Genomic DNA, 16,766 nt, shown 5'->3' with positions numbered 1-16,766 from the left:
TTCCACCGCCGAACACAGATGGGGTGTGAGGGTCTCTGCTCACCCCATCTCATGAGCCCTCTGACTCTGCACAGGCCTCCTTGGCGCCTTTTGACCCGGCCTCCTCCCAGGGCAGGAAATCAAAGCCGATGCTGACTTTGCAGTCGGAATATTTCCATGAGCAATGAGATGTGGATGAACAATTTCTCCACTGTTCCCTGTACAACAGAGGGTTCTGTTGAAATTGGGCAGGAGTGGCTCAGCTCCCATCCTTGATTTCCCTGGATGGAGAGCTGGCTCTCTTCATCTCCATCTCTCCTCAGGGACATGCTGTCTTATGGGGACAATTGGGATTGCCCTCAAAAGTACAAATGGGCACAGAGCTACTGGGTCTTCAGGGAACCTGGTGGGAGCTGTAAGTAGAAACAATGGGCAGAGCCCAGCTGATGAGCTCTGAGAAGGTCCCAAAGGTCTAAATAAATGCATCTCCCTTTTGCCATCCTTACACTCATTTAATCGTTCACTTAACAAGAACTGAGGGCAAACCAACCATACAGCATCGTGATGCTATTTTACAGGAACTACTGCCATGAAGAAGATACGGCTGCTGCCCACAAAGAATTCACCTTTTTAGATGGTTGTTATTTGAATTGCTAAGTCATGTCCAACTCTTCATGACTCCATAGACTCTAGTCCACCAGGCTCCTCTACCCTTGGGATTTCCCAGGCAAGAATACTGGAGTGGGTTCCATTTCCTTCTCCAGGGGATCTTCCCAAGCCGGGGATCGAACCTGCATCTTCTGCTTAGCAGGCAGATTCTTTACCACTGAGCCACCTGGAAAGCCCCATTTATGTGGTGGATACTGGTAAACGGGGCATGGCAGTGTGCACTCGCAGAGGCTTCTACAAAATGTGGTGAGATACAGAGAGAAGAAATGGAAGGTACAGATGAGGGCGGGCTCTGAGAGGAAGGTGAAGGTGTTTACCATTAATTAAGAAAATTAAAAAAAAAATTCTTCAAGCCAGTCTTCAGCAATAGATGAACCATGAAATTCCAGATGTTCAAGCTGGATTTAGAAAAGGCAGAGGAACCAGAGATCAAATTGCCAACATCCGCAGGATCATCGAAAAAGGAAGAGAGTTCCAGAAAAACATCTATTTCTGCTTTACTGACTACGCCAAAGCCTTTGACTGTGTGGATCACAACAAACTGGAAAATTCTGAAAGAGACGGGAATAACAGACAATTTTACCTGCCTCTTGAGAAACCTGTATGCAGGTCAGGAAGCAACAGATAGAACTGGACATGGAACAACAGACTGGTTCCAAATAGGAAAAGGAGTACATCAAGGCTGTATATTATCACCATGTTTATTTAACTTATATGCAGAGTACATCATGCGAAATGCCAGGCTGGAAGAAGCATAAGCTAGAATCAAGATTGCCGAGAGAAATATCAATAACCTCAGATATGCAGATGACACCACCCTTACGGCAGAAAGTGAAGAACTAAAGAGCCTCTTGATGAAAGTGAAGGAGGAGAGGGGAAAAGTTGGCTTAAAGCTAAACATTGAGAAAACAAAGATCATGGCATCTGGTCCCATCACTTCATGGCAAATAGATGGGGAAACAGTGGAAACAGTGGCAGACTTTATTTTTCTGGGCTCCAAAATCACTGCAGATGGTGACTGCAGCCATAAAATAAAAAGATGCTTCCTCCTTGGAAGAAAAGTTATGACCAACCTAGACAGAATATTAAAAAGCAGAGACATTACTTTGCCAACAAAGGTCCATCTAGTCAAAGCTATGGTTTTTCCAGTAGTCATGTATCAATGTGAGAGTTGGAATATAAAGAAAGCTGAGTGCCAAAGAATTGATGCTTTTGAACTGAGGTGTTGGATAAGACTCTTGAGAATCTCTTGGACTACAAGGAGATCCAACCAGCCTATCCTAAAGGAAATCAGTCCTGAATGTTTATTGGAAGGACTGATGCTGAAGCTGAAACTCCAATACTTTGGCCAAATGATGGGAAGAGCTGACTCATTTGAAAAGACCCTGATGCTGGGAAAGATTGATGGTGGGAGGAGAAGGGGATGACAGAGGATGAGATGGTTGGATGGCATCACGGACTCAATGGACATGAGTTTAAGTAAACTCAGGGAGCTGGCGATGGACAGGGAGGCCTGGCGTGCTGCCGTACATGGGGTAGCAAAGAGTCGGACATGACTGAGCGACTGAACTGAACTGAACTAGTATGGTTTGTGTAACTAGTCTGTTGGACAAACATGACTCGTAGCACGTTAGAAATGCAACTTTTTGGCTGACTCCTCCTGTCCTGGTTTTTCCCCATTCCTCCCTCTCTCTCTCTCTTTCTCTCTCTCTGCTGTTTGAGGTCAAAGCCATGAGCAAGAGGAAAGGTAAAGAGATTGGAGAGCTTTGATTTGGCCAAAGGAAGAATCCCTGGTGGGACCAGGCCAGGACTCGTCTCTTGGGGTCATGCCATGGATGCTCCCAAGACCCCTTTCAGAGGCCTCCGTCCTACAGTTTCCTTGACTTTGACAAATGCAACTCCATTCCTGGAGCCACTCGAGGCACTGGGACCCGCACATCTCACCTTCCTGCCCTATTCCCTCCTCCCTCAGGCACTCTCAGACAAGATCTAAGGGGACCTAATCACACACTTATTTTTTGGCATGAGCCACATCTCATGAGCAGGAAACAGTTGCACCCTTTACCCTGAAAAACTCTGGGGGTGCAGTCTAAGCCCCCCCAGCACTCTATCCTGGCTCTTGCATCTATGTCAAAAGTCACCCCTCCTTCATTCTCTACCTCTTGGGAGGAGCCAGGTGCTAGTCACAGTTGGCTAGGTCACCAGTGCCTGTGTCTCCCTACTGCAAAAAATAGCTCTCTGCATTCTCCGGCAGCATCTGCACCCTCCCCTGAAAGAGGAGTCTCCTTCCCCCAAAGGAATCTCTTCTCTCACCCTCTCCCCTCTCCACCCTCTCTGACCCTTTCCCCTATCTTTTATGTGGATGAAGAATGAAGACATACGAGCCCTTCCCCTTGAAAATCTGCATCCTGGGGTATGCTGTCATACCCATTGTTGGATCCTGATTTCATCTTATGAAGTCTCAGTGGCAAGAACTAGTGGCAAGAATCCCATTTCAATGTCTTGTTAATGTCCCATCATTGTAGCAGCCCATCTGGACATGGCATCTCCCAGGATGCTCAGCCAAGCTATGGTCTGCTTGGATGCAGAAGTAGGGGACCTCTCAAAGACCCAGTTACTTTCAAGAGGCTCCTCATTGGCTGATTTCCTTATTCACAACCCAGGTGAGTTTTTGCCATCCCAGAGTTTACCTGGAGGACTTCAGGGTGGGGTTTAAAACAGGAAGCTACAGACTGAAGTTTTCTGAGCAGTGTAGTTGAGAAAGGATAGGGTTGAAGTGAACCCATGTTTTTTCACACAGAGGATTTCTTCCTCTACAGGGTGTTGTCTTCCTCTGACAGACCACAGCCACAGAAGGCCACCCACGGAGTGGAGGATCCACAGTCAGCGTCTACACAGCAGCAGCAGAAATGGAGGCTGACCTCACTGGCGAGGCCACTTCAGCACCCTTGGTCTTGGCGCATCCATGAGCACCTCTGACAGATTAGAAGATGCTCCCATGAGCAAAAGGAAAGAAGTACAGCCCAGGATCCCTGGATTACCAGCATATCGCTAACCTTCTGTTACCTCCATATAAACCCAACCCCAGGAGCCCAACAGCCAAACTCTGAGCCCTGAGTAGGATGTGAAAACTGAGTCATAGACTGGTGACTCATCAGTGAGAGACCACACAATGAGTCAGGCAGAGGAGCCCTGGGGACAATAGTGTTAAATCTGAATTCTCTGGACTGCCCCTAGAGAACCACCCTTGAAGGAGAGAAAGCCCCAGAATACATGGGTGGGAAGGCAGGTCCAGACACCAAGGTCCCCTCTGAGAACGATGACACACCTTGGCTTTCTGCATGGCTCTCTGGGAGCCTGGGGTTTTGTGCAATGGATTCTAAAGTTGTTCTGTAATCTCTGCTTCACTTACTGAAAACAAGTTCATCCATGTCCTCACGTTTGCTGCCTGCCCTCGGTGACTCATCACTGTTCATTTCATTATCTGACCCTGGACACAGAAGGACCGTCGGGGGACAGGATGGTGACACAGAACAGCAGCTGAGGACATAGCCTGACTTATTACACAAACCTGGGTTTGAAACCTGGCATCACATTTGATGGGATCTGGAGCAAGGCACTTGCTTCATTTTCTTTTTCCCATCATTAAAGCAGAAATGATAATGCACTTAAAGGGTTGCATGGAGGAATAAGAGAGCTGCTGTTTCTAAATGAACCCAGAGTGCAGGAAGTGAACTGAAGTGAAAGCTCAGTTGCTTCTGACTCTTTGAGATCCCATGGGCTGTAGCCCACCAGGCTCGTCTGTCCATGAATTCTCCAGGCAAGAATTCTGGAATGGGTTGCCATTCCCTTCTCCAGGGGATCTTATCAACCCAGGGATCGAACCTGCATCTCTCGCACTGCAGGCAGATTCTTTACCATTTGAGCTACTAGGGAAGCCTCAGAGCATAGTAAGTAGTCTATAATTGGATAAATATTGTATTGTTTACTAAGGATTTGTGTTTCATTGAGGATTTCTCTTCCTCAGAAATTTGCTATTTGCTTACAAAGTTAGATAATTATTTATCACTTACTTGGGGGCAAAAAAAAAAACCACTGTGCCAACATATCCCCTCTTCCCCACCACCCCCCAAAAGTCAAACAGCTGGAAGGATCTAAACCAGCTGGAACACACAAACCCTTGAGACAAGGGCCTCATTCAATTCATTTTATATCTGCAGGGCCTGGCAAAAAGTGCTTGGGGAGTGGTTCTAAATAAATATAAGGCTGAACAGCGTGTATGTCGACATTGAACATTTTTGGAATTTGTCTCATGCATATCTGGACACATTCATTCATCAAGAACCTCCGTGTAGAGCCTGCACCCCATATTATGTGAGACACGACTTGGCCATCCACACGTGTGCACATGCTCAGTCACTAAGTCGTGTCCACCTCTCCCCAACCTCACAGGGACTGCAGCCCGCCAGGCTCCCCCGTCCATGGGATTTTCCAGGCAAATAATACTGGAGTGGATGGCCATTTCCTCCTCCAGGTGGTCTTCCTGACCTGGGGATCCAACCTGAGTCTCTTTGGGCTTCTGCATCGGCCACCACGCCACGTGGGAAGCCAGCAATCCACACACAAAATAACAAAACAAGACATGCTCAGGTGAGGGGATTCAAGGCCACAGAGTGAATGGGAGAATTCGAATAGTCCTGGAAAACGTTTTGGAGGCAGACTTGGAAGCTAGGACTCAAAAGAACAGGTGGAATCCTCCACCAGGCGGGATGAGATGGGGCACCTTGCGGGGGAAGGGCTAGCTCATGAGGGTGGTGGCAGCTGCTGCCGTGTTCGGCAATCATCGCCCAGCATGGATTCGTGGATACACTGAGCACTCCAGGGGCTTTTCAGAAACGTCTCAAGGGGTTTCTGTCAAAGGCTGGTCTTCCGACCTTCAAACCCTCAGTGACCTAGAGACTTGGGTTCTTCACGTAAGCATGATTGCCTTGGTAACGCCTGGGATGTTCAGATCATAGACCTATAAGATTGGGAACAAAGCTCATCAAATAGGTAATCTCTGGCTGTTGCTTTGTTATTAAGGCTTCCTTTGGTTTAGCGGTTCCTCCCTGCAATGGAAACTGCTCTCCCAAATGACAGCCTGCTTCTCACACCAGCCACTGGGCAGCTCATCCACCTTCTCTTTTTATGTCCCTTAATCTCAGGGTGATGGGAGGTGTATCCCAGTGAACCTTCCCTCCACAGCCACTGCCCTCTGCACATGGCTTCTGGTTTCCCAGGTAACGGCTGCTATTTAGCCTGAGCTGCAGGAGAGACCCTGGGGACTGATTGCAGTGGATTCCGCTGGGTTCACAGTCATTCTCCCTCATGTTTTGCCAACTGGGTTCCACCCAGGCTTTTGGTGAGGGCAGCTGCAAAATATGTGGTGTGGTTACACAGAGTATTCTTTTTTTCTAATGGGGATATAGTTGTTTTACAATAGCATGTTGGTTTCTGCTACACAATAGAGTGAATCAGCTCTGTGTATAAATATATCCCCTCCCTCTTGAACCTCCCTCCCACCCATCCCTCTCCCCCATCCCACCTCTCTAGGTCATCCCAGATCACGGAGCTGAGTCCCCTCTACTATACAGCAGGTTCCCACCAGCTGTCTGTTTTATCCACGGCAGTGTATATGTCAATCCCCATCTCCCAATTCACTTCCCATTCCACATGTCTGTTCTCTATTCCTGCCCTGCAAATAAGACTCATCTGTACCATTTTTCTGGAGAAGGCAATGGCACCCCACTCCAGTACTCTTGCCCGGAAAATCCCATGGACGGAGGAGCCTGGAAGGCTGCAGTCCATGGGGTCGCTGAGGGTCGCACACGACTGAGCGACTTCACTTTCACTTTTCACTTTCGTGCATTGGAGAAGGAAATGGCAACCCACTCCAGTGTTCTTGCCTGGAGAATCCCAGGGATGGGGGAGCCTGGTGGGCTGCCGTCTATGGAGTCGCACAGAGTCGGACACGACTAAAGCGACTTAGCAGCAGCAGCAGTACCATTTTTCTAGATTCCACACATATACGTTAATATGCGATATTTGTTTTTCTCTTTCTGACTGACTTCAGTCTGTGAGACAGTCTCTAGGTCCATCTACATCCGCCATGAAGATGTCAGGGAGGCAGCATAAAACTGTTGAAATAATGAGTTTGGAACCTGAAAGGTGTGGCTCTGAACCCCAGTTCTGACACTGATCAGCTGTGCAGCGTTGCACAAATCGCTCAGCCTCTCTGAGCCTTAGTGTCATCATGTGCAAACCAGACTTGGTAACTCTGCCTCACAGGGTTGTTGTGAGCACAAGCAACGGTGCGGATAAGGAACCTGGCACAGAGGGGCTCGGGTAGTCAGTGGCATTAGGGTGCCAGGGAGGGAGGCTGATTTCAGAGCCTGTATCTCAGGACTGTGCTTGCAGCCCGTCATTCCCAGACTGCCAGGCACCATCCTGGGCACGTGGCTGCGCTGATGCATGGAGTTCACCTCCTCTACCCGCTCCAGTGGGCTCAGTCCGTGACCATCCCGTCTCCTTCCCAGTGGCAAAGCCTGTGTTGGACTCTTCCTGACTCTGGGTGGGGCCCGTTCTGGATGCCTCTGACTCGCACTGTGCTGGGAATGGAAATAAAATGGCTCTGGGATGTAAACAACAGATTGGTGTGGAGCTGGGAATCCGGCAGTGGGAATGTGAAAATAAGATCTTGGTTGAATAGCTGTGGCAAATATTCTTGACATTCAGATATTCAGGCAAATAATCAGACATTCTCGGTCTATTCTTAGGGTGAGAGGAGCTCTAGCCCCAGATTGTGGGGCTGGAAAAATCCGTTCTTCATGAGGGGGAGCAGTTCTCCCAAGCAACCCCGTGGTGACAGCCTGGGTGCTGAGCAGCCAGGCCAGCTCTCACCAGCACAGGGAACCAGAGCCCAGGGCACAGGCTGCGGGGCAGGGCGGGGGGGAGGGGGGGGGGCGCGCTGCGAACAGCCAACGGAAGCGGCAGCTCTCCCTACCGTTCTGTTCTGCTCAAAGGCGTGTTTCTCATGGTACCCTCCATAGGCAGAAAGGGAACGATCCTCCTAGCACAGCCCCATTCATTGAACACCTGCTTACCAGAGGGGGAGTGAAGACACCCCAATATCTCTAACCAGTCTTCTCTGTGCTTCAGGCTTTGCTTGCCCTCCTCTCACCTGGTATCTTGGCTAATCATTCATTGAGAAAATAGACCCCCATCAGGCAAGTGCACGCCACTCCCTGCAGCCATCAGAATTCAAGCAGAAAACAGAACCTTCCCAAGTGTTTAATCAGGGGAAGTAGCACCGACATATATACAGCACCATGCGTACGACAGAGGGATAGTGGGAAGTTGCTGTATAACACAGGGAGCTCAGCCTGGTGCTCCGTGATGACCTAGACGGGTGGGATGGGGGAAGGGAGGGAGGCGCAAGAGGGCCGGGAGATATAGACAGATAGATAGATAGATAGATAGATAGATAGATGTAGTTAGTGGCATTAGGGTACCAGAGAGGGAGGCTTGTTTCAGAGCCTGCATCTTAGAAATGTGCTTGCATCTCATCATTCCCAGCATGCCAGGGACCATCCTGGGCATGTGGTTACGCTGATGCTTTATATGTAGGTATTATTATATATATATAGTTATGACTGATTCATGTTGTTGTACAGCAGAAACCAACACAACATTGTAAAGCAACTATCCTCCAATTAAAAAAAGAAAACAGGGAATCTAATACCAGGAAACGGCTGTGGAGAAGAACGAAGACCACAGGGGGTGATGCCCAGGGGGTTTCCGACGAAAAGGAGGAGGGAGGCGGTCTTGTCCCCCAGCGGAGGTGCTGGGCTCCCCTGCCGAGCCCGACCACAGGGGGCGTGCCTGCAGGAAACCCGGCCGAGAAGCAGCATCTGCTCTGGAGGTCTCACCCACAGACGAAGGGAGGAGGAATACCCCCGCGTCTCCCTTCCCCCACCTGATAACCTCCCATCAGCACCTCGAATTGACTACACCCAGAGAGGAGCCAGCTGACATGGGTCGTGGGAAATGCAGGGGCCGCCCGCGGCAGGCAGGGCCAGGCAGGGAGGGCCGTGAGACCTCGTCAAGGACCAGCACGCCAGGGACAGCGACGCTGGCCTTCCTTTCATCCTCACAGAAACAGTCACACGCTCAGACAGGCGTCCCGCTTCACCCGTTTTTCTGATACGGAAAATGAAGTTCAGAAGGGTTCCAAAAAAATCGCCCATGGGCTCTTAGAGCTTAGATTATTTTGGCATCCGAACTAATCTAAGCTGTCTGAGATTTAAACTCTCAAACTTTGTTTTCTCTCCTGACGGGAAAGCTGGGTAAGTTTTGATGAAAGTGAGCCAGATCTATCTTTAGACTCAATCAAAGGCTTTAAACTTAATTTTTGAAAACCGCAATTAATGGAAAATACATTTGTGCCAAAGAGCAAGCAAGTAAAGAAAACAAGCCTGTGGCCTGCTGGAGCTTGACAGCAGGTCAGCCTTGAAGAACGAGCCTGGGGCTTGAACCATCTCCAGGGACAGCGCACTGCGCTCAGGAACGTGGACAGGATCTGCTCCTGGCCGGTCAAGGCCACCCCAGGTCTCCCCGAGTCACTGAAGCCTTTCCGCCTGTGTCCCTGCCCAGCACCACTCTGTGGAGTTCCCACAGCTTTATGTCAGCGATCCATGAAGTCCCTGCACTGAAGGTTATTCCAGGCCATGGTGGGACCCCTCCTTCTGGGACTCTGACCCCCAAGTCAGGTCATTTGATGCCCCTCCCCACTCTCCTCTCCACATCCTGTGCCAGGCTCCATCACGGGACTGGATGCACTGCCCTGCAATGGTCTGTTTTCTCAGTGATCTGTCCTAAGGGATTGTGAGCACCACAGAGTGAGTACAGGGATATACAAGGACCCGGGATATTCTTAACAACACGGTTCAGTGAAAAGAATGTGCAATCGGGTGTCCCCTCAACCTCAAATTATATCTCATGGATGCTATCCTTAAAAGGTAGTCATTTAGGGTCTGAACTTCAGTTTTTTCCTCTAAAAAACGAGATTACTATTACCTTCCTTAGCTGTGTAACACAGGGAGCTCAGCTCTGGGATGACCTAGAGAGCTGGGATGGGGGAAGGGGTACTCAAGAGGAAGGGGATATATGTACAGGTATATTGCTAATTCACTTTGTTGTACAGCTGAAACTAACACAGCACTGTAAAGCAATTATACTCCAATTAAAAATAAATAAAAGGAAATGTAATTCAACTTAAGAAAAAGGAATAATAAAAATTAAAGAACTTAAATATTACCTTTCTTTAAGAAAGGGTTGCTGTGGCTGTTCACAATTTAGACTTGCTCAACCACTTGACATTTTGAAAGCAAACTACTGTGTTCTCTCCTAAAATGTTTTTGGATCATGAAGGAATAAAATATTGGGATAGATAGGCCATGATTTTGAAGCAAGGTGATGATAGGAACTAAGATTCAGTATAGGAAATGGAAACCATTCTGAGTAATTCAAGAAGAAAGTGATTTAACATGGGATATTCAGTTCAGTTCAGTTCAGTCGCTCAGTCATGTCTGACTCTTTGTGACCCCATGAATCGCATCATGCCAGGCCTCCCTGTCCATCACCAACTCCTGGAGTTCACTGAGACTCACGTCCATTGAGTCAGTGATGCCATCCAGCCATCTCATCCTCTGTCGTCCCCTTCTCCTCCTGCCTGCAACGTGGGATATTAGGGGAGTAAAATTGCCAAAGGAGCTAGAAGAATGGACATCACGGGCCCAGCACTGGACTATCGGGTTCAAGGACATCCAGTCCATGGTGGCTGCCCTGCCTACGTCAGCATGCTCTGTTGCTGCCACAACAGCCAAATCATCTCCCAGCTATAACCTCATGTGTTAGCTTCCTAGGGCTTCCCAGGTGGTACAAGTGGTAAAGAACCTGCCTGCCAGTGCAGGAGACATAAGAGACGTGGGTTCCTTCCCTGGGTCGGGAAGATCCCCTGGAGGAGGGCATGGCAACCCACTCCAGTATTCTTGCCTGGAGAATCCCATGGACAGGGGAGCCTGGTGGGCTACAGTCTGTGGGGTCACAAAGAGTCGGACACAACAGGAGTGACTTAACATGCACACACATTAGTCTTCTATTGCCGCATGACAATCTCATCATAAACCTAGGGGCTGAAAGCAACACATTATTACTATCTCATAGTTACTGTGGTCAGGAATCCAGGCATAGCTTACATGGATCCTCTGACTCAGCGTCTCGAGAAGCTGCCATCATGGTGTCAACTGGGGTCGCAGTCTCATCTGAGTCCTGCCCGGGGAAGGAACTGCTTTCAAGCTCACATGGCTGTTGGTGGCATTCAGCTTCTTGCAGGCTGTCAGAGAATGGGCTTCAGTTTCTTACTGATTATTATTAAGCAGAGGGCATCCTCAACCTCTTGCCACATGGCTACTAGCTTCCCAAAAACCAGTAAGAGAAAGAGCATCTCCTAGCAAGATGGATGATGCAGTCTCATACAACATAATCACGTACATGTAATTTCATCACCTTGCCACATCCCATGGGTTATTATAGGGATCCCCAACCTCTGGGATCTAATGCTTGATGATCTGAGGTGGAGCTGATGTAATAATAGAAATAAAATGTACAATAAATGTAATAAGCTTGAATCATCCCAAAACCATCCCCACTCTGGTTTGTAGGAAAATTGTCTTCTATGAAACCCATCCCTGGGGCTGCTGGAAGTCACAGGTCCTACCGCCCATATTTCAGGAGAAAGGATTTCACAAGGGTGTGAATGTCAGCAGGGAGAATCTCGGGGCCATCTGAGAGTCTGTCCACCACACCTCGTTTGGCAGCAGACTTAGCAGCAGGAGGATGGCTTCACCTTGCTTCTGCCTCTCATGTTACTCACCAATGCATTTAACCTCAAAGCAGAATTTCCATTATAGCCCTAGATGCCAAGGATTCTGGAAAATGTCATGTACCCCTTGACAACTTCTCTAACTAGATGGAAGGTAGAATTGTGGTTGAGAGAGTCAGTTCAAAATACCAACACCGGTGGCCTGTGGTATTGAGCATCTGCTCTAGTGGGAAATTTTACTAACGCAATGACAAAACACGCATTGAATATTTGTTATGGGAGTGTCAGTGTTACAAAATGGTCAAGAGCATGGGCTTGTAGTCAGACTGCCTGGATGTGGATTCTGTTTCTATCTTAAAATCCTCATCTATAAAGTGGGCATGATAAGCACACCTATAGAATCATGTAATCAGTGAGGGTTTGGCATAGAGTCACAATTCAATAGAGGTTAGACGACATCATCATTCCTGTGGGTCAAGCAATTTCCTAAGTGCTTTCCACACATTATCTCATTGGATCTTCACTAGAGCATTATGAAGTCACTACTGTTATTCCCATTTCATAGATGAGAAAACCATCTCGGGGAGGTTATGCAATTTCCCCAAAACTATTAAAGCCAATTATCGGAAGAGTTCACGGCTCTTAGTCGTTGGGTTAAACTACCTCCTCTTCACCCTTTGAAGATAAAATTGATTTTTATAAATGGCCGTAATCAAAATAACAGGAATAATAATAATTCTTTAAAATCATGGAGGACTTTACAGTTTACAAGTTGCTTTTTCACTTGAGCCCTCTGATAAAATGCTGTAATGTGTATATTCGTTGTTTGGTTTGAAAATACTCAATTCTGAAACAGAAATGGAAAAAACTAGACAAATGAAATTCATAAAATATGTTATTACAGAAACTATGACATGTGTGTATTTAACCATAGATAGAAAGAGATAGAAAGTTAAAAAGATATCTACTTTTTGCTGCTGCTGCTAAGTCGCTTCAGTCGTGTCGACTCTGTGTGACCCCATAGACGGCAGCCCACCAGGCTCCCCCGTCCCTGGGATTCTCCAGGCAAGAACACTGGAGTGGGTTGCCATTTCCTTCTCCAATGCATGAAAGTGAAGAGTGAAAGTGAAGTCGCTCAGTCGTGTCCGACTCCTAGCAACCCCATGGACTGCAGCCCACCAGGCTCCTCTATCCGTGGGATGTTCCAGGCAAGAGTACTGGAGTGGGGTGCCATCGCCTTCTCCGATCTACTTTTTAGGAGGCACTAAATATTCCTGAGGCACCTGTGCACTAAATATAAGTGACACATAAATATGCATGAGTCCTGTGAGGTTCTGATGTTCTGGGTGTACTACATATACATGAGCAATCAATATCCATGAGGCCATAATTCAGCCACACATTGATTGACACCCATTCTGACTTGTGTGCCCCCTGCAAAACCTCTTGGCTGAAACTCAGGCCTGCTCAGCAGGTGAGCTGCAAGCTACAGCTATTGTGCTGGTGTACTTGTGCTGTCTCTCCAACAATTTGTGTGTTCTTGGCAGGGGACTTCCCACTGGGGAGCCCCTTAGCTCAAACCTCAACTCTCATCCTGTAACCGAACCATGAGTGGGGAAGGTCCCCAAGGGGGAAGGTTGATGTGGTAGAGGGTGAGGTGGGCAGATGAACGCTGCCCACCCCACGGTTCGGTGCTGTGGTCCTTCCGCCCTGATCACATGGCACCCGAGTGCTCATCTCTTTCTTCTTGCTTCCTTTATGTGTTTTACAATGATTCTGTAATCCACTTGGTTAGTGAGCCTTTCTGTTCCATGACCTCAGGTAGGGTGTACCAGTTGGCCTGGTAGTGACCTTAAAGGCTACCACTGCAACATGGTAATTTCCCTCGTGATAAGTGATAGGAAGCAGGTAATGATCATGCTCCTCTCGTTATCGATAAGGAAATTAAGAAACACAGAGGATATGTGATTATCTAAGGACACTCAACCAATTAGTAAATTAATTGGAATTAACACATAGGTTTCTCCAACTCCAAGTTTAGTTCCTTTTATTCTAAACAAGATCCACATAGCAACAAAAACAAAACAAAACAAAAAAATCAGAGGGTACAAAAAAAAAAAGAAAGAAAGAAACAGGTTTTTCTTGTGGGCCTCCAAAGAAAATTTGCAAAGAAAAATTCCAAGGCTGTTCTGAGCAGTGGTTCCTGGGCAGAACAAGGCATTGCTCTGGCAAATGCCTTGTTTTTATGGAGCCACTCGCACACGTGCCCATGCTGGAAGCATCCTTAAAAGAGGCCTCTTGTTTAGATACACAGATGCCCTTCCTCTGTTCCTCATTGATTCTGTAAACACAGCCTCCTTATGGACAAGGCTGCCAGGCGACAGACACATAAGAGACTCCGATGCTATTAGGCATTACATCCAGAAAAAAAGGAGGCTTGAGCCAGAAAGGGGTCAGTCATCTGCGTGTCCTTCCTGAAGCTGGATCTCTTGCTAGACAGTATAGCCCTCAGAGATTTGACCTGTGTGTTTGCTCTGGCTTTTTTAACTGTTGACTTTTGGATCAACTTTAGTTTGGCTCAGGTATGAAACTTGCTTTCCTCAAATTAATAGTTACTTGAATAAGCACTTTCTGGTCTTCCTTCCATTCCTTTCCTCACTGGCTTTGAAGCCACATGTAAATAATGGTTGCTGGCCGAAAGGATCTGGGGGCTGTGACTAAGGCCTTTCTAGAGAGGGAAGGCTCCTGGGTCGAGACTATTTATGCCAATTCCCAAGCTTTTGTAGGAAGCATCAGTCTTTTTAGGGTTTCCCCGGTAGCTCAGATGGTAAAGAAGCTGCCTGCAATGCAGAGACCCAGGTTGATCCCTGAGCCAGGAAGATCTCCTGAAGAAAGCAATGGCAACCCACTCTGGTATTCTTACTTGAATAATTCCATGGACAAAGGAGCCTGGTGGGCTACAGTCCATGAAGTCACAGAGAGTCACGACTGAGCGAAAACACTTATCAGTCTTTTCATAGGAGAAAATGGTTAGTCACAATGGAACCTTGGAAATAATTTTCAACAATCATTAGGCACCCCAAATGTGTAAATTTTATGCAAATTTACACTGGCTTTGCTCTTGTTTCCATTTCATCATAGCCATATTACCTCTTTCAATTGTTCATCAAGTCACTAGGTTCAAAGTACATCACAAAAACTACTCCATTCATGGATATGAAGAACTCAAGGTATTAACAAGGAAAATGAACACAACGTCTTCCTGTATTTTTCCAATCGTGTTTTTGTGGATGTGTTTGAGTGTGTGCAGGCACACAGAGAGACAGCAATGAAGACACCTGGAAGGAGAAATAACAAAATGTTTACATGTACTTATGGAAGAATTATGAAGCTACTGGTGGAAGATGGTAAAGAATCTGCCTGCAAAGCAGGAGACAAGGGTTCAAATCCCTGGGTTGGGAAGATCCCCTGCAGAAGGGAATGGCAATCCACTCCACTATTCTTGCTGGGAAAATCCCTTGAGCGGAGGAGCCTGGTGGACTGTAGTCTATGTGAGTCACAAAGAGTCAGACACACTGAGTGACTCACACTTTCACTTTTCATGGAGGAATAATAGGTAATTTGTACTTGATTTTTTAAAATAACTCTCTGTATTGCTTAAATTATTATAATCTTTCATTGCTTTTACCATTTTATTTTCTTTAAAAACTTTCTCTATTTCCTTTCTGAATAGAAATAGCAATATTGAGAAGGTCTTTACTGTTACCAAGGAGCTTTTTGAAAGCTAAATAACCTCAGTGGAATTTATAACATCCCTTGGCAGTTAGTATCATCTTTATATCCATTTTATAGATGCCTCAGACAGCCTGTTGTATTCAAGGTTACACAGCCTCTAAATAAGCAAAATTGAGAGGCAAAGACAGATTTTTTTGACGTCAAAGCCCATGTACTTTCCACTCTGCCATAGCTGCTCTCTGTAGGGACTTTCAGCACTGTGTCCCCAATTTCAATCAACAATTGTTCTCTGGCATGGCACTCTGGGGGGTGCAAAGATGAAAATCTTGCCCCTCCAGGAATGCACAGTCCAGAGCAGGGGTTCACAGCCACAGCTGTACAACAGATCCACTGAGAATCAATTTTCAAACTTTTGAGGCCTGGGTCAGCCTCAGACAATCTTTAAAACTCCTCAGATGATTCCAATGTGCAGCCAAGGTGAGAACAACTGGTCTACCAAGAAGCTGGCATATCTGTAAATGCACAGATCCTGCCAGAGACAATATATATATACATTCAATTATGACAATTCACAGCCTTGTTTCCAGTAATTGCTTCTTTCCTGGCATCTTATGGGTCCTTGGCATACGGATCTCTTTGCATGGATGTCACAATTTAAGACTATAAATTTAACACTAGGTACTATAAACAGCTTTTCATGTTTATTCTTAAATTAGTTGGAAATAGCTCTTTCACTCTCTTAATGCAGTGTAGTTGGACAGTGTCATGTAGCAAAAAGAATTCTAGACGTGGAAATCTGAAGACAGGTTTAGTCTTGACTCAGGCTATAAAAACTGTGGTTTGGGACAAGTCACTTCTCCTCTCTGGGATGGGTTTCTTCCTCTATAAAATAAAAGGGTTTAATTACATGCTGTCTTCATTCCTCTAGCTCAAACCACCCATATAATTCTCTTTCATGTAACCCTTACTAAAAAGCAGCTAGCCCAAGATAGACATGAATTTAAAACCTATGTATTTTAGTTATCAATTGCTTCATTACAAATCACCTCAAAATTTAGTGGCTTAAGATGACAGCTTACTATTTTTGATTCAGTGGATTTACTGGGAGGTTGCACTGGTTTCTCCTGGGCTCACAGGTATGGCTGCAGACAAGGGGAGTCAGCTGTAGCTGGAATATCCAAAAGGGTCTTACTCAATTGCCAATTGGTGCTGGCTGTGGGCTGGAGAGCCTTCATCCTCTCCACGTGACCTCTCATCCTCCAGGGGGATAGCCTGGAATTTTGGTGGCCTCAAAATTCCAAGAAGGTAAGAGTGGAAGTTGCATAGCCTCCTGAGCTCTAGGCTCTGGAACTCCCACAGTGTCACTTCAACCATAATTATTAATCAAAGCAAGTCATGCGATTAGCCCAGGTTGCTGCTGCTGCTAAGTCACTTCAATCGTGTCCAGGTTAGATAGAAAAAA

At 46.8% G+C, this 16,766-nt stretch overlaps 2 long non-coding RNA genes across 5 annotated transcripts in view; one reads left to right on the top strand and one right to left on the bottom strand.

Moving 5' to 3' along the window:
* Window positions 1–4,932, top strand: part of LOC139180750 (uncharacterized) — a 46,983-nt gene extending 42,051 nt beyond the window's left edge. Inside the window, exon 2 of the long non-coding RNA XR_011565012.1 lies at window positions 3,468–4,932. This is a non-coding gene — a long non-coding RNA (uncharacterized lncRNA). The remainder of the gene's footprint in view (window positions 1–3,467) is intronic.
* Window positions 4,933–10,025: 5,093 nt separating this feature from the next.
* Window positions 10,026–16,766, bottom strand: part of LOC139180711 (uncharacterized) — a 64,121-nt gene continuing 57,380 nt past the window's right edge. For 3 of the 4 annotated variants that reach the window (XR_011564964.1, XR_011564965.1, XR_011564963.1), the window contains one exon: window positions 13,600–14,907. This is a non-coding gene — a long non-coding RNA (uncharacterized lncRNA). Of the gene's footprint in view, window positions 11,081–13,599; window positions 14,908–16,766 lie in introns of those variants that run through there. The other variant, XR_011564966.1, reaches the window with a different exon arrangement.

This window comes from Bos indicus, chromosome 29 (genome assembly GCF_029378745.1).
Source record: "Bos indicus isolate NIAB-ARS_2022 breed Sahiwal x Tharparkar chromosome 29, NIAB-ARS_B.indTharparkar_mat_pri_1.0, whole genome shotgun sequence".
In the NCBI taxonomy this organism is placed as follows: domain Eukaryota; kingdom Metazoa; phylum Chordata; class Mammalia; order Artiodactyla; family Bovidae; genus Bos; species Bos indicus.
This window is presented reverse-complemented; position numbering and strand designations above follow the sequence as displayed.